The sequence below is a fragment of the Rhagoletis pomonella genome, unplaced genomic scaffold (assembly GCF_013731165.1).
Source record: "Rhagoletis pomonella isolate Grant_MI unplaced genomic scaffold, Rhpom_1.0 Rhpom_scaffold_00859, whole genome shotgun sequence".
In the NCBI taxonomy this organism is placed as follows: Eukaryota; Metazoa; Arthropoda; class Insecta; order Diptera; family Tephritidae; genus Rhagoletis; species Rhagoletis pomonella.
In genome coordinates, this window is record NW_023459413.1 from 2041 (window position 1) to 19738 (window position 17698).

Sequence of the window (17698 nt, forward strand, 5' to 3'; positions counted from 1 at the left end):
TTGAAGGTGTTTTGCATTTTTCCAATTAAATAGGGCAACCGAAAATATGCAATATCATTTTTCTACGTTGCGTTCTATTGAATAATGGCTAAAACATAAAGGTGTTTCAAGAAAAAACAAAGCGTTTGAGCCATATTTGTTAGGGCATATTTTAACATATTTTAGTTATGAATGCATATGTTTGTTATAAATGCATATTTTGTCATATTTTCAATATTTGGGGAGTATTAGATTGCTTTAAAAAAATATCGAATGAGTACGTAAAAATGCTACCATGCCATTAGCCACTGTTCGATAGAATTATCGAAATACTGCAACATCTATTCACATCTCAATTTCTAACGGCACTTGAATAAATTTTCATTAGATCGTTTTGGTTTTTGCTAACTTTTGCTTATTTCAATAAAAGGTAAGAGTGTTTGTTAACAAAAAATTAAAATTAAAAAGTATTCGGTTTTGCATACGTACATATGTATGTGTATATCTATTTTTACAGATCATGCCAAAAGCAATGTCAACCATTTCGGAAAGGCTGAAGCAGATCGTTGGAGAATTTTCTGATTTTCAAACTGACGGTGAGGTGCTGATTTGCAAGCTATGTAGCAAGGTCGTATCATTTGAGAAAAAATTTCTCGTAAAGCAGCATTTCGAGGGCTTATATTCAATACCCTCTATCTGCAATTTTGATCAAAATGAGTTTTTGATGGTAACGTGAGCTCCGATTAATCTTTCAGCCATGACAATAATGTCAAACTTAAAATATAGCTTTAATGGTATTATATTCTCATTTTGAAAATTCCACTATCTGCAATAACATTTTGTTATAAGAGCAAAATCCTCTATCTACACAATTTTACTGGAAAATTGTTTTTATTGACGAACCAAATTTGATACAACAAAAAAATCTTCCATATCCCGTCAAACATAGAGTCATTAAACTCTATTACTCCATTCTATCTCAAGGGCCAACAAGAGTGGAAAACTGATATTATTATTCCTATTGTCAAACTAAATATAAACAATTCATTAGTTTCTAACTACAGACCTATTTCACTCCTCCCCTGCATATCTAAAGTATTACGCTGGAAAAATGGTGAGAGGATGTACAATGCTGTTAAGTCTTTCCTTTTCAACCGGAAGTTCGCTGTTCGGGTCAAAAACTGTTCCTCTCTTTAATGGTCCCACAAGGATCATCACTTTCGGTTATTTTATTCAATATAGCCTTTGGGAAAGTTAGCTCTATTATATTTTTTCTAAGACTAAAGACTTGCCGCAATTGGTCCAAATCTTCAGGAGCTCAGATTTCAGTTTTTTCACATATGCAGAAAACACAAATGTATACATCCAACCCTCTCCGTGTATGACACCCCTATTCACGATACTAACACATTGAAAATATTGGGAATAATTTTTGACAATAAACTTACTTTTAAGCAGCACTGTCACAATGTAAGATTAAGCTTACTTGCTAGACTAAATATTATAAAGTTTTTATCATTCAAGTATTCTTTAGTTCATATAACTACACTGGCAAATGTAATTAGGGCTTTTATATTAGGAAAAATTGACTTTGGACTCGTAATTTATGGACACTGCCCAAAAAGCTTCTTAAATTGCTAGAAACACCTTACCATTCAGCAGTCAGAAGAACCATAACCATGAGGTAAAGTACAACACAAAGACGCTCATCCCAAAGATTGTTCACTGCAGAAATGAGACTTTATTCTCTCACGTCAATCAGCTTTATTTCGTATATTAAGCTACATCAAATATTTAGACATCATATCTACTCCGATGCTTACTAAAGTAAAAACTCTACCGCAAGGGCATTTGCCCAGTTCTATACTCATAAATGACCTGGGAGCTTATTTTCACAGACGGTTCCAGATATGAAACCGGCTAACAAAAGGGCTTTGTGTTACAATTGTCGTTGGTGCTTTTCCCGCGTACTGCTCGGCATTTACAATTGCTAGAAGCTGTACGATTCGCCTCTAAAAACGAAGGAAATTTCCTCATATGCACGGACAGTAAATCAGCCATCGAAGCCTTCTTTAACAGTGCTTATATAATTTCGAAATCACGTGAAATACTCTTTCGAACAAAAATACCATTTAAATTATGTGGCTACCTGGGCACGTCGAATAGAAGGGAACGAGTTTGCAGACCAATGATTTATGTGTTAAAAACTTAGTTTAACATTACATTTACATACATCTAAAGAACTGACAATGTCATTATTCTTCAAAACCCGCCATCAGCACACCTTTTTTTATAAATAGTTACAATTCGAATTGCAATAACCTCTATCTGATCTTTAAACTAAAATAAAATGAATTAAAAGTAAAGTCTTAGTTTTAATATATAGCGTAAATTTTTAAGATATGCGTGGGTACTTAAAATTATTAACACTTTTAAAAATAGCTGTCAAAACAGTTTTTTTTGTTCTCCTGAAAAATTGAGTTTTAGCAGATAGAGGGTATTGAATATAAGCCCTCGATTTGCAAAGTGAAAATCATATTAAATTAAATTTCTCAGTCACAAAGGTTTGTTGCCAAGAGCTTGACATCGCCGCATGTTGAATTTGCAAACGATTTATGTAGTGCGTTTGTGTGTACAGATATACCTTTATTTAAAATACGTAACAAAAAATTAGTGGAATTTTTCGAGAAATGATGCCCACAGAAAGTTCCATGTGAGACGAGCGTTCGAACTAATTATGTTAAACAACTTTATATTAATACTATGGAAAAGATACAATCGCTCTTAAAAGACCACTTTATTTTGATTGCGATTGACGAAACTACAGATTCTGCAGGCAGACATGTGGGCAATGTTGGTATTTTACATGAAAACGTGGATGTATCGAAGCAAAGGTTTCTTTTAAATGTAGCTGTATTGGAAGCTGCAAATCACATGACAATCGCTCGACTTTTGGATGAATCTGTAAAACTTTTGGGGGAAAGCTTCAATAAAGACTCGATTCTTTTATTTCTATCAGACGCCTCTCCTTATATGGTAAAAGCCGCAAGGGCTATCCAAATTTTTTACCCCAAAATAACCCACGTAACTTGTATTATTCACGGCCTCCACAGAGTAAGCTAATTTATAAGAGGACAGTTCTTAGAAGTGGATCAGTTGATATCGGATGTAAAAAAATATATCTCAAAGCACCTCAAAGAGTTGAAAAGTTTAAAGGAATGCATCCAGAGCTTCCCCTACCACCGCAGCCAATAACTACAAGGTGGGGAACATGGATTGATGCTGTTTGCTATTATGCTCAATATTTTGAAAAAATAGTTGAAATAGTACAAGCCCTAGATGAAGAAGAAACGACCTCAAATAAGATTTCAAAAAAAAATTTGCAGGCCTCTATAAAAAAAGACTTGATTTACATAGCGTCAAATTATGGTTTTTGCCATCTTCGATTGCCAAACTAGAAACATCAAATATATCTCTTTTGGACCAATTAGAAATACTCTCAAGCGCTCAGCAAGCTATTGAAGCAGTGCAAGGAGGAGGACGCGTTAAGCAAAAACTAAATGCTGTTAGAAACAAAAATATATCAATACCAGTATTGAAAACCATTGCGGAACACTTCCGGGGGTCTTCAAGAAATACTTGCGATCCAAAGTATACTATTTCTGAAATTTGTTCTTTTAAGTTCGCTCCGCTTTCTTCAGTTGATGTCGAAAGAAGTTTTTTTATGTACAAAAGTGTGTTCCGTCCAAACGGACAGAGTTTTCTCTTTGAAAACCTTAGTCAAATGTTTGTAATTTATTGTAACAACAACATCAACTAAAATTTGTACTTTGGTTTTATAAAGTATGTACATAGATACATATGTATGTGCTGTATATTTTTATATGCAATATTTATATACGCAATATCTTACTAAAACATGCTACGAGTATTTCAAACAATAAATATTCAAATTGATTTGTACAACATATGTATGTACATAAATTGTAATTTTTTTTTAGTTTTTTTTTACACTGTGCTTATTTTTGGTTGCCCTACATATAAAGTATTTTCGAAAAAAAAATTTTGTATGGAAGAGACTGCGTGAAAAAAAAATACCAAAAATCAACGGTAATTCCTAGCTACTTAAAACTTGCACATTGTTATAATAAAATTGATTGGGCTACAAATCTACATACTCAATATGATTAAAAAGTTGAAAATTTTCATGAAAATTTGCTCAATTTTCGCGAGTTTTGCACAAAGTTTAGGAATTATATTTTTATGTTTTTTGTTGTAGAATGAACCATATTTTTATATGAAATTAGCGGAAAAATATTAGAATGAAAATTGTTGCATATATTGTGAAAAATTTGCTGTGCCAATACTTTGTTCCGGCAGTGTAGATTTTTTAAGCTTAAATTGTTTTGTTATCTGAGGGGTTTTTACCAAAAAATCCTTTAAGAAACTATTTTGACTACAAAAAGAAAAATTTCCCTTTTTTGTTTTGTACCAATTGTTGGTCAGACCACTTATATCCCCCCCTAAATACGGTATATACTAAAACCTAACTATGATGCTCCCACATAACCAATTTGTATATACACACGAATGTATGCTTACATATGTACATATGCTAATACAACAGCGAGATTTTTGTCATTTTGCTGTATCACTCTTTCGTATGTGCTACATATTAACATACATACATACATCTACTACCTAACACAAGATTAAATAAATTAGTCTACTGTTTACTACCAAGACGTCGTGTTTACTTTCGTAAGATTTTCAGTTGGTTGTATTTGGCATCGATTTAATTGCACAGCCTAATTTTCAAAGTTAAATTCTTTTCGCTAACGTTTATTTTGGATCGCGGTTTGGAAAAACCATTCCTTACCCTACAAGAGGTGATTAGTTTTTTGATTTATCTTGTGAACTGTAAGGAACAGAAAACTTTAGAAAGATCTTTGGTTTAGTTAATGTTATCTACAACTTTTTCTTAAAGCTTTTGTGTGTAACTATAAAATTTAAAAAGTTCTACGCAAATAAAAAATTGAATATTAAGGTAAGTATTCCTTTAAAACGCAATAAGTTTTTTTTATTGATTTGATGAATAAAATCTTTAATGCTTTCTCATAGCGTCTTTGTTGACGAATATTTTGACCTATGAACAAGAAAATAGCAGAATGTTCGAGGAATCACGTAGAATATTCGTCAGTGAGACAGTGGATGAATACTGCGAACAGCGAGAGAATGGGCGATAGACGGCAGAACGTTCTAGAGTTGCCATTAGTGCGAGCGCAGGTATATATATAAGGCCGCTACCACAGTATAGGTCAAGTTAGTTGAAGTTAGTAAACTACCAGACAAGTCAGTTGCGAATCAGCAAGCTAAAAGTCAAGTTGTAAAACAGAGATGAGTTGTGTTATCAAGTTTTGTAAGGTGTTTTAATTGCCTTAACAAGTATTATTAATTGTTGTTGTTGTTTCTGCAATCAAGTATTTTAAAGTATTTGTTGTACAATAAAGTTAATTGTACCTGTAATTTGGTCATATTGAGTGTTTATTTAAATTAAACAAAGATAATCGTAACAACTCGTATCAGAAGTGGGATAAACATTTGAAAATGGAGATCGAGGAACTCAAACAGGAGTCGAAAAAGTGAAATTTATCAACCTTCTTCTTCTCATTTGGCACTACAACCGTTTGTCGGTTTAGGCCTAGACCAAAAGGCTTCTCCAAGTGCTTCTCTCCTGTGCGAATTTTCGCCAGTTGGTTATCCCGAGCACAGACAGGTCCTTCTGCACTTGGTCCTTTCATTGCGTTCGTGGGCGCCTTTGCTTTCGTTGTCCGCCCATGGGTGCGGAGTCGAAGGATACTTTCACCGGAGCATCGTCATCCATGCGTACAACATGTCCAAGCTAGCGCAATTGCCATATTTTTATGCGCTTAACTATGTCCATGTCGTTAAAAAGCTCGTACAGTTCGTCATTCCATCTTCTCCTATACCCATGGTCCACGAAAACAGGGCCGTAGATCTTGCGTAGAATAGTTCTCTCGAAAGCCCCCAAAGCCTTCTCATCTTTGATCAACATCGTCCAAGTTTCTGCGCCATATAAAAGGACGGGCATGATGAGAGATTTGAAGAGCGTGATTTTCGTGATTTCCTACTGAGCCCAAAGTAGCACCTGTTGGCAAGAACTATTCTTCGCTTGATCTCCAGTCTGATGTTGTTGGTGGTGTTTATGCTGGAACCTAGGTAGACAAAGTCCTTCACTACTTCAAAGTTATATATGCCAAAAGTGACGTGTGTCCCGAAAAGTGTGGACTCTTTATATGTTGCCAGAAGGTACTTTGTCTTGACCTCGTTCACCGCTAGACCAACCTCTTTAGCTTCTTTTTCTAAACTGGAAAATGCTGCGGTTACATTCCTTTGTTTCAGATCTACGATATCGATATCATCTGCATACGCCAGCAGCATCATTTTTTTGCTATATATGGTGCCGCTGCGATTCAGATTGGCAGCTCTTATTACGCTTTCCAGCATCGGATTGAAAAAGTCGCACGAGAGTGAATCGCTTTTTCTTAAACCTCGTTTGGTCTCAAATGGCGCGGCGAGGTCCTTCAAACGTCACTCTACATGGCCGTGTTAGTTTTGCGGGATCCCGAATTTGGACATGGCGTCGTACAGGCAGCTCCTCTTCGTGCTATAAAAAAGCGGCTTTAAAATCTACAAAAAGATGGTGTGTGTCTATTTGCTTATCTAGTGCCTTCTCCTGGATTTTACGTGCTGTGAAAATCTGGTCAATGGAGGACTTACCAGGTCTGAAGTCACACTGATAACGTCCAATCAGCTGGTTTGTGAACGGCTTCAGTCGACAGGACCTTGTATGCAATATTAAGAAGGCTTATTCCGCGATAATTGGCGCAAATGGCGGGATCCCCCTTCTTGTGGATTCGGAAAATTACTCTGAGATTCCAGTCTTCGGGCATGTATTCATCAGACCAAATTCTGCTTAAAAGCTGGTACATGCGCCCCACTAACTCTTCGCCACCGGCTTCGAACAGCCAGCCGGTATACCGTCGGCTCCAGGGGCCTTGTTATTCTTAAGCCGCTGTGTCACCATTCAAAAGCATTGAAAAGTGTTCCCTCCATATCTCTAGTGTACTCTTTACATCATTTACCAGATTTCCATCTCCATCTTTGCAGGAGCTAGCCCCAGTCTTAAAACCATTTGGTTGCTACCTTATTTTCTGATAGAATTTTTGAGCCGCATGTCTGCCAGAATCTCAAGCTCTACGCAGTCATGCCTTTCTGCCTCTATTTTCTTTCTCTTGAAAAGGCGTCTCCCTTCCCTCCTTTTCTTCCGGTATCGCTCAATTGTCGCGCGTATCGCCATTTGCCGGGGTAGCTTTGTATGCTGCGTATTTTTCTGCAGCAGCCGCGCGGCACTCTTCGTCATACCAGTTGTTTCTGCGCGGTTGGTAGTAACCAACAACCTCTTCCGTAGAGGTACGAAGGGATTGGGAGATGGAGTCCCATTGCTCATTTACGTCCAGGTGATGAGAAGTTGCTTGATTAAGCAGGATTGAGAGCCGGTTGCTAAATTTTTCGGCTGTCCGTTGTGACTGCAGCTTTGCGATGTCGAGCTTTCACTGCGTTGCCTGACGCACTTTTTTTATTGCACAGAGGCTGCAACAAGGTAGTGATCCGAGTCGATGTTGGCACCTCGAATAGAGCACACGTCAAGAACGCTCGAAGCGTATCTTCTATCACAACTCTGATCAATTTGGTTCTTTGTTCTTTGATCAGGGGACACCCAAGTTGCTTTGTGGATGTTTTGATACTGGTGTCTAGTACTACTGATTACCACGTTCCGTGCCGCGGCGAAGTCGATCAGCCTGTCTCCGTTGTCGAAGGTGTTGTTATGAAGGCTGAATTTTCCGACTGTTGGCCAAGTACGATTTCAATATCGAGGCGGGGCAGCGCTCATGCGCTTCTCCTAGATGCTCATAGAAAACCTCCTTAGTCTCATCGTCCTTCTCTTCCGTCGGGGCATGCACACAAATTAGGCTGATGCTATTAAATTTCGCCTTTATGCGGATTGTGACGATCAGCTCACTCATGGGCGTGAATCGGGAGACAAGGTGGCGGAGTCTCCGCCCAACCACAAATCCGACCCCAAATTTGTACGCCACCTCATGGCAGCTATAGTAGACGTCGCATGCTGCAAATTTTTTTAAGCCATACCCCGTCCCTCGCATTCCCTGAAGTGCGGTGATGTCAGCCTGGTACTTTGTGATGACATCCAGCAGTTGGATATAGGCACCTTCCCTATAGAGGGTCCGGGCATTCTAGGTGCATATCCGTAATTCGTAGTCCTTGTTCCGTTTGCGGAGGTCGTCAACATATGAGGATGCAGTTAGCCGAGGCTTTTTTGGTCTTTTAATTGGATATATTTTTTACGTGGCGGGTCCCAAACCTGGCACACAACCATTGCTGGGGTGGATGGTTTTTCACCCGGATACACATTTGTATAGCGGGCCGCTTGCTTCAAGACAGATGCCCGCTTGCAGCGCACCTCCTGGTGAGCAGACGATGCAGACTTCGGCGAGCCGAATAAGTCGGAGTGGCCCCACCGAAGCTCCCTCTCTTTCTGCCGTGAGCCAAGGCTCCACTCGGTTACCGCATCTTGCACGTGGGTTGCTCACGTTGCCCAGAGAACTGTAACTGTATACCCAGCACAACGACTATACCCCATTCCACTCCATAATTTATCACCCTCCGGAAGAAGATAGAGGCATCGACGTTGACAAATACGACTTCCATCGTGAGGCCGACGCGAAATTCACGAAGGACGAAGACAATGAAGAGGCTCCTGGTTCATCGAAGGATGTGGAGCAGACATCCACTAAGGTTAAAGAGCAGGGAAAGGCTCCTTGCGCATCAACGGCTATAGACATGAACACGTTATTGGCTGCCATATCGCAGATTTCCTGACAGATGCAAGCGCTGAAGACATCTATATCATCAGAGGTATAGCGCAGGTGTCATCCCGGATACAGATGGAAGCACCGGATGCAAAAATTGCACAAATACAGGACATTACCGAAGAGAGACATGAGAAAGTCGAGGCAAAGGTAGAGGAGTTGGAAGGTCATTTTGCAGATGAATCGTCCAGCTATTTCGACGAGCACTCCTAAGGTAAAAACCTCATCCTTTGACTGCACGATTCCTTTCCAGGTCTTTAAGCCCCAGTTGGAGAATGCTGCTAAAGCAAATCATTGGAGCATGGAGGGTAAATGCGCCGCGCTGTTCGTTGCTTTAAAAGGACCTGTAGTGAAAATTTGCAGACTAATCCTGACTGTGAAAGAAACAGTTACGATGCCTTAATGGGTGCAGTGGAAAGATGTAAAGGTAGCGAGCACAGGAGACAGATCTGCCAGATGGAGCTGGAGAATCGCTGCCAAAAATCCAACGAGACTCTACAGGAACTCGCCTCAGAGATCGAGAGGTTGGCCCACTAGAAAATTGGGGACACGACTGGTGAGCACCTCGAAAGCGTAAAGGGCATATGAATGCGAGACATGTATACCAAGTGAGAGACATACGCGGATCCCACAATTGCTGAAACCGTCTCGTATGCTCAGACACGTGAAACGGAAGCACTCCTAATTAGACCAGCCTACAAAGCCCATCGTGTGGAAGTGGAGACAGCGGACGAGAGAAAAGAAGTGCTGAAGAAGGAAATCAAGCAGCTGGGCGCGAAAAAAGATGGCGCTGGCAAATGTTTTAAATGTGGGAAGCCAGGCCACTTCGTCCACGATTGCAGCACAAGCTCCATTGGTCTCAATAATTCAGCAGGACGAAAACGCACGGGTGAAAGAGACGAACCCAACTCCAATCAGTCGTTAAACCAAAACGAGCCACCAGGAAAGGGCGCTCTGGCGAGTACTAACTGTGGATACGGACGCATCACATTCCATCATTCGATTTGATTTGGTCACTAAAGAGGTAACGCCATTACCTGGAGCAAGGTTGGGGACAGAAACTGGTGAGAACACCCAAGTTGTAGGAGAGGTAACATGCAAAGTCGCAATAGGGAATGTGACGCTGCTACACAAGTTCATAGTCACGGAGATTGTGGATGAAATAATCATTGGAGTGGACTTCTTAATTGATAATGATGACGAGCAGGATCATGACGTATAACAACAAGGAAGTGCCCCTTAGATTTGGGTATGACGGCAACAAGCGAGTGATCCTAGGAGTAAGCAAACATATTCCACCAAAGTCAGATTCAGTTTTTTGGGCGAAGATTTATGGAAATTGAGGGACAAAAAAGTTGTAGTGTTGAAGCAATACAGAATTCTACACCGGACGTTCTTTTTGGTCAAACCCTGGTTAAGACGTAAAAAGATGGACGCATCCCAGTTCGAGTACTTAATGAGTTCAAATCACAATCACACTCCGAAGAGGAACTGTACTGGGGCAATGTCGAGAGGTGGAGGCAATTTTCCACTGCGAAAAGTTACCTGAAAGCGATTTCATTGGCGATAATGTCATTGCGGAAGACATAAATGCATGACGGAAGAGCTGGAAGGAATACACCAGCACACGGCTAAGAAACTCCTCCGCAGATACTGCAACTTATGCGACAAGGATGGCAGGACCAACGTTGTGAAACATCGCATTGATACTGGTGATGCAAGGCCAATCCGTTAAGCGCTTTCGAGTGTTCCATTTAAAAAACGTCAAGCTGTAAGCCAAATAATAAAAGAAATGAGCGAGAGCGAATCGATGGAGTTCACCGTTAGTACTTGTGAAGAAGAAGGATGGTCGAATGCGGTTCTGCATAGACTACCGGAAACTGAAATGTTGTGACGAAAAAGGACAGCTATCCACTTCCCAGGATCGATGATACTCTGGACTCTCTGACTGGAACAAAGTTGTTTTCAACTAGAGTCCGACCGATCAATCGGCTTCAACATCGGCATCGGCTAGTATCGGCACAAAATTGAGCATCGGCATCTGCATCGGTATCGGTATTTTTCGCCGCTTCTTTGCCGATTATTTGGAATTTCTTTTCATATATTCTGGTGAACTGACAGACAACAGCCAACATCAAAATAAATTTACAGACAGCTCACAAAAATGAATTTTTTTGGTTGAAGGTGTTTCACGTTTTTTGCATACAAAAGTAGGTCCGGCAATTTTCTTTTATATGGAGGACACTGCCAGCAATTTTTTTTTTAAATTTATATATATATATATATTTTATACATAAATTTGCTATATGTACATATATTTTTACTAATACATACGTATGTACATACAGGTGTATGTAATGTTGCATAACAAGCCAATTAATTCAATTATTTGTTTTCTTTTGTTTTGTTAACTCCGTTAAATTAACTGATTTTATGAAATAATACATTTGTTGGTAATTTTTTATGGAATCGGCATCGGCATCGCCCGATTCTTTCCCCATAAGCCGATTAATCGGCATCGGCACCGGTACCTGAAAAAAAATTGTAATCGGCCCGACTATGTTCTCAACACTCGACCTTAAGAGCGGTTATTGGCAAGTCGGAGGCAAGTGACGAGGACAAGGAGAAGACAGCTTTCAGCGTCTGTGGCAATTAACGAGTCCCGAGCACCGTTTTGAGTCCCGAAATCCCGGGATCAAGCTCTCGAGATTCCAGGACCAAAGATATAATTTAATTTACAACGAAATTAAAAAATTCAGACTCTATAATGGTATAAAAGAATTATAAAATTGCAACTTTACAAATAATCAAATAATATACATATGTATTACAATTCTAACACTAATATTATTCTATATTAAAATATATACAACATAAATGAGGCACTTGTTGCACTTGTTTTCTTCGGATATATGTATGATCTGTCAAAGTTTGGATTTTTTCGTGATTCTGACTAATCATGTATTGCTTCGAATTGTTAAATCTCAGGTTCTGCTCATCGTAGAGACTTCATCTTAACGCCTTTTTAAAGCTAAAGGAACTTGCTTAACACTTCTATATATATGATGGTCATGATTGTCCTAAAGTTAACTTAGCTATTAAAAGGTGAACTTTTTGAAGTTGATTTGCATCGTAATGCTTGTTTAATTCTCACACCCTCACAAAACAAATTATCTCGTCATAAAAAAAAATATTTTAAAAATAGTTCTCGAAAAACCCATTTTAAATCCCAAATTTTCTGGTCTTCACTATGCAAATCAACTTCAAAAAGTTCAACCGTTAATAGCTACGTTAACCTTAGGACAATCATGACCATCTTATGTATAGAAATGTTAAGCTCGTTTCTTTAGCTTTAGCGACGTTAAGATGAAGTCTCTACGATGAGCGGAACCCGAGATCTAACAATTTAAAGAAGTACATGAATGGTCAGAATCACGAAGAAAAAAAGAAAAAATCTTCGAATACGTGTTAGCTTATTTCATGTATAGAACCCATAAAAAATTTTTAAGCGAAGCGGAGACATGACATAATGGTTTCACGAAATCCGTTCGACTTGTATTTATACATTACTAAAAGTATATGCATATATTATATGCAAGTGTAAAGATGATCTTTTATTTATTACTCTTTGTAAAACTGACTGCGACTGCAATGGGAAGCTAGGTCCTAAAAAGGGCTCGTTGTTCAAGAAGGAGGGGAACTACTTAGGACACAAAGTGACAACGAAGGGTGTCTGTACTGCGAAGGAAAATATAGAAACAGTAAAGGATTGGCTAAGACCTAGGATCCTGCACGAACTACGAAGTTTTCTTGGGCCATGCACCTACTACCGGCGATTTGTTCTGTATTTCGCCAGCGTTGTTTATAGCCTCCACGAGCTCACTAAGAAAAAAGAGCCTTCAAGTGGAACAAGGAGCAGGAGGCGGCATTTCAAGCTCTGAAGGAACGGCTATGTACTGCGCCTATGCTAGCGTCTCCAGTTGCGACATTTATTTATGATACGGATGCTAGTGGTTATGCAATAGGAGGCGTATTGTCGCAGGTAATTGATGGACAGGAGAAGGTAGCTGCCTACTATAGCCGGTCGGTCGGAAAACCGGAGAGGGACTACTGCGTAGCCCGGAGAGAACTACTAGCGTTGGTGGAGTGCGTCAAACATTTCCACAAGTACCTGAAGTGGCTACTACAGCTCAAGAATCCAGAAGAACAGCTAGATCGGTGGATTGAGAGACTGCAAAGTTATGGCATCGCTATTGAGCACCGCAAGGGAAGTGTCCACGGAAATTCTGATGACATGTCCCGTCGACCATGTAGCCTGGAATGTAAACACTGCTCAAAAGCTGAGGCCAAAGAAGACAGTATTGACGTCCAGCTAATGACACCAGCGGAAGAGTGAAAGGAAGAGCAGCTACGAAAGTGTCAACAGGAATATCCAGATCTGGAGCTTTTAATGCATGGACTGGAGACGGACAGACGGCCAACTAAGGAGCAAACGGCAGCGGAGAGCCCAATCGCAAAGGCATACTGGGCACAATGAAACAGCTTGAAGTTGATATCTGGTTTTTTGCATAGGGTGTGGGAAAGTGAAGATGGCCAGTGCTCCCTCAATTTAATAGTGGTTCCGAGAGTAAGAGTTCCGGACGTTCGCAGGGAATTCCACAATGATTCCAGTGGAGGGCATTTGGGAATCACGAAGACCCGGGAGAAAATCAAGCAGAGGTTCTATTGGGTTGGTTGTAGGCAATCGGCCGCAGAGTGGATTGCTTACTGCGCGGAGTGTATTGCAGCTAAATGGCCGAAGTCCATAAGTCATGGCCAGCAGTAGGACTCAGATGCACCATTCGAGCGGATTGCCATGGATGTAGCCGGCCCGTTTCCTATGAGCGCACAGGGAAACAAATACGTTCTTGTGGTTGTGGACTACTTTAGCAACCCTGATTCCAAACCAGGAAGCTAAAACAGTAACGGAGGCATTCACCAAAAATTGGGTTGTGAGATACGGTGTACCTATAGAGCTGCACTCTGACCAGGGAAGAAATTTTGAATCGGCGTTGTTCCAAGAGATGTGCCAGATACTGGGTATCCGGAAATATCTAACAACAGCTCAGCATCCCCAATCAGATGGCATGGTGGAACGATTCAACCGAACCCTGGTAGAGCATTTGCGGAAGAATCAGAATCAGAATGATTGGAGTGTCCGCATACCCTTGTTCCTGGAAGGATACCGGTCAGTAGGGCATGAAACGACGGATAAAACTCCTGCCAAGGTAATCTTCGGCAGTGAACTCGGTTTGCCTTGTGACCTGAAGTTTGGAGTAAGTGGTGATGCAAGAAGAATTGGGAAACCGACGTCCAAGACCCTGGAAAAGGAGCTGAGGGAGAAACATGCTCTTGTGAAACAGCGAGCTAAAATTATGAGTGACAAGATGAAGGCCAGGCATGATAAGGCGATGACCTCCGAGGGCTTCCAAGAGGGAGACTTAGTATTGCTGTACAATCCATAACAGAATAAAGGTTTGTCCCCAAAACTACAATGCTGTTGGGTCCAAGGTCGTCAAACGGCTGAATGACGTTGTGTATCGAATCCAGACCATTGGGAGACTAAGAAACAAGATGAAGGTGGCCCACATGGAAAAGCTTGCAGCGTTTGGAACAGTAAGTGTGTCTGGTCGGGACGATCAGACTTAGGTGGAGGGCAGTGTGGCGAATACTGCGGCAACTCAAGGCGAATAACAAGAAAATGGCAGAATGTTGGAGGAATGACGTAGAATATTCGACAGTGACAATCGTCAAGTGGATGAATACTGCGAACAGCGAGATAATGATAGAATGAGCGATAGACGGCAGAACGTTCTAAAGTTCCCATTAGTGCGAGCGCAGTTATATAGGGCCGCTACCACAGTAGAAGTCAAGTTACAGTAAAACCCGTTTAAGTTCCTCACAAAAAATGTCAGCATTTTGAGGTACTTAGGCTGGTTGGGTACTTAAAAGAACCCGCTTAAGTACCTCGATGAAGGTACTTAAGCGAACATAATTTGTGATGTAGTTACATCTTCTTGTTAACTTACATAAATACGTCCTTGAATAAAACATGAACATTAAATGAGGTATACATAATTTATAACAAAAATCGTAGCATTATTTAAACACGTAAACACATGAAAGAAAACTTTATTTAAAAAATAGACAAAGCAATGTTGCGTCATTTTCCCAAGAATTAAATTAAAAAGTCATTGATTACACAGTAGGGAGGCTAAAACATCACAGCTAAACGGCCACATACGTAAACTTAATTTTGGCCTCTAGATTCCGATGGCGTTTTCAGAAAATCCGTTAACGTCAAAATTTTGAGATATTTAGGGGGTAAGTTTTAGAGTTCTGAAAGTGAATTTTTCGTCGTTTAAAACACTGTGCGCAGGTTTTGAATTTTTTTCTGGGCAAAGGTTTTGATAACTGATCTTATTTAACTGGGATCTTTTAAATTCAATGGCGTCCTTCGGTTTTTCCAGATTGGCTCTAGTTTTCGGGATAACGGTGTTTGAAAATCTGCTTAAATTTTAGGTTTTTTGTTAATAATTACCTCAGTTTTAAGGTTATTTTACTAAAATTTTGCACGTGACTGTATTTTGATATTACCTTTCTATTTCTGAAAATCATGGAAATCAGTTCACAATAACAAATAGCTCCCATACAACTGATTGACCTGTTAGATATGTGGTTTTGCGTTACAACTCATATTTTATTTCGTAATATTTTTTTATAATATTATTATTAATATTATAATATTATAATATTATATTATAATTTATATACTATTAGGACCTAAATTTGGGTTCTCTTCAATCCCGTTTTGGCATATTTTGCTAGTTTCTATTGCTCGAATGATTTTTTTAATATCCTTTGCCTCCTGCGATCGACCAGCAAAAGTCCGCCAACATTGAATTCAATCGTTTCCCAGCGAATCGGTCCTCAAAACACATAATGGATTGGTGAAATCTCTCTCCTACCTTGTCAGTTTCTGTTGAAAGCTGTTGCTCGTAAAAGTCAAAGTGACTGTGTAGCATGTGGATTTTAAGCGACATATGCACATCAAAGGCGTCAAAAGATTCCATAAAGTTCGCAATAAAAATGGCATGCTGTGCCATCAAGAATTTCCAAGAAGCCTTGATCCTTCATTAATCTTCTGATGTCCGGCCCATTAAGCACACCTGAAATTAAAATTATAGGGTTCTTAAAACAAGAGAGAGATATAATAAAATATATGAGCAAAAACTCTCTAATGGGCCACCCGAAATTAGACGGTCAAGATATTTTCGCACAAATCACTTAATTCGCTTTACAACCACTTGAGAGATTTTCACTCATATACAATCAAAAAACTACCTTCACGGATTTTTTCAACGGAAAGTTTTGGAAAGGCATAATTTTTCAAATAAAGGAATGCAGTTTCGTTGACTCTAACCAACTGTTTAATGTAATCCTTAACAACACCCAGTTTGATATGTAAATCGGGAAGCATGATTTTATTAAGCGCTATCAAGGGCTCGTTAACTATATTGAATTTACCAATCGATTTTTCCTTTCTTTTTGGCCAATCACATATGGTATAGTGATTGCATTTGGCTCTACTATCCCAATGACAGAACAAACAACAGTATTTAGTGTAGCCCGGTTGCATGCCTTATAGTAGTGAGAGAACTTTAAAATCACAGTTCACGCGCCACCTGTGCTCTTCGTACTTGATGCAATCTAAGATTAATTGCATTGTTTCGTATGATTCCTTTATTCCAACCGCATACAAGATGGGAACGGGTTTCTTGCTACTATCGCGATAGAGCAAGACTGCTTTCAAACTTCGCTCTGATGCGTCAATAAAGAGACGCCATTGTTCGGGTTTATAGTCAGTAATTCCCATTTCATTCATCAAACCTGCAACATCAATGCAATCAGCCTGAGTGCCATCTTCCGATAACTTGAAATATGGCATAAACGTTTGTTGGCTGTTACTTTTACTCCTGGTGCTAAAACATTCACGCTTTTCAGTTCTGATGCCAAAATCATTGCGTTGTTATGGGAGAGATTTAATTTACGCACCACGCTGTTTAGGTGTTCTTGGGATATGAAAGACGGTAAATTGTTTTCAATCGGAATGTAATGAGATCCATCATCAAGTGGTAATGGCGTTGCTCGGTACAACTTTGTAGACGACACAAGACCGATCTATTGAATTAAATATTTATGAGTATATGTACGTACATATATATGCATATATCGATGGCTGAATGGAAGATCGACCTATCTCAGATGCCGATTTAAAAGCGCCCTATCTCAGCACATTTTCAATGTATTTTGAGATAGAGTGTTCTTCAACAAAATTCTGAGATAGGATGTTTTTCAATAAAATTCTGAAATAGTGCGTTCTTCAATCAAATTGTGAAGTAGGGCGTTGTTGAAAAGTTTTCTGAGATAGGGCGGCTTCGAACTGGCTGCCGAGATAGGTAGATCTTCCACTCAGCCATCGATATACAAATGTTAAGGTTGTTTGCTCGGCGAACAAAAACTAAAAAAGTTCTGCACCATTTTATTTTTTTTAATTTGGACATCTGCTGCAGGCTTTCCAAAGTTGGTTATACTTAGGCGTGGTACCTTCCAAACATACAGAAACTTTTACCTATTTCATACACTCAGCGATTAAGGTGAGGGCAAACTATACATAATAATATCCCAACGGTTTTTACCCTCCATTC

General features: G+C 39.6%; 1 long non-coding RNA gene across 1 annotated transcript; it reads left to right on the forward strand.

The window, feature by feature from the left end:
- Positions 1-347: 347 nt before the first annotated feature.
- On the forward strand, positions 348-830 carry LOC118751622. Its single transcript, XR_004994570.1, has 2 exons — positions 348-409; positions 497-830. It is a non-coding gene; the product is annotated as an uncharacterized LOC118751622 (long non-coding RNA).
- The last annotated feature ends 16868 nt before the right edge of the window (positions 831-17698 follow it).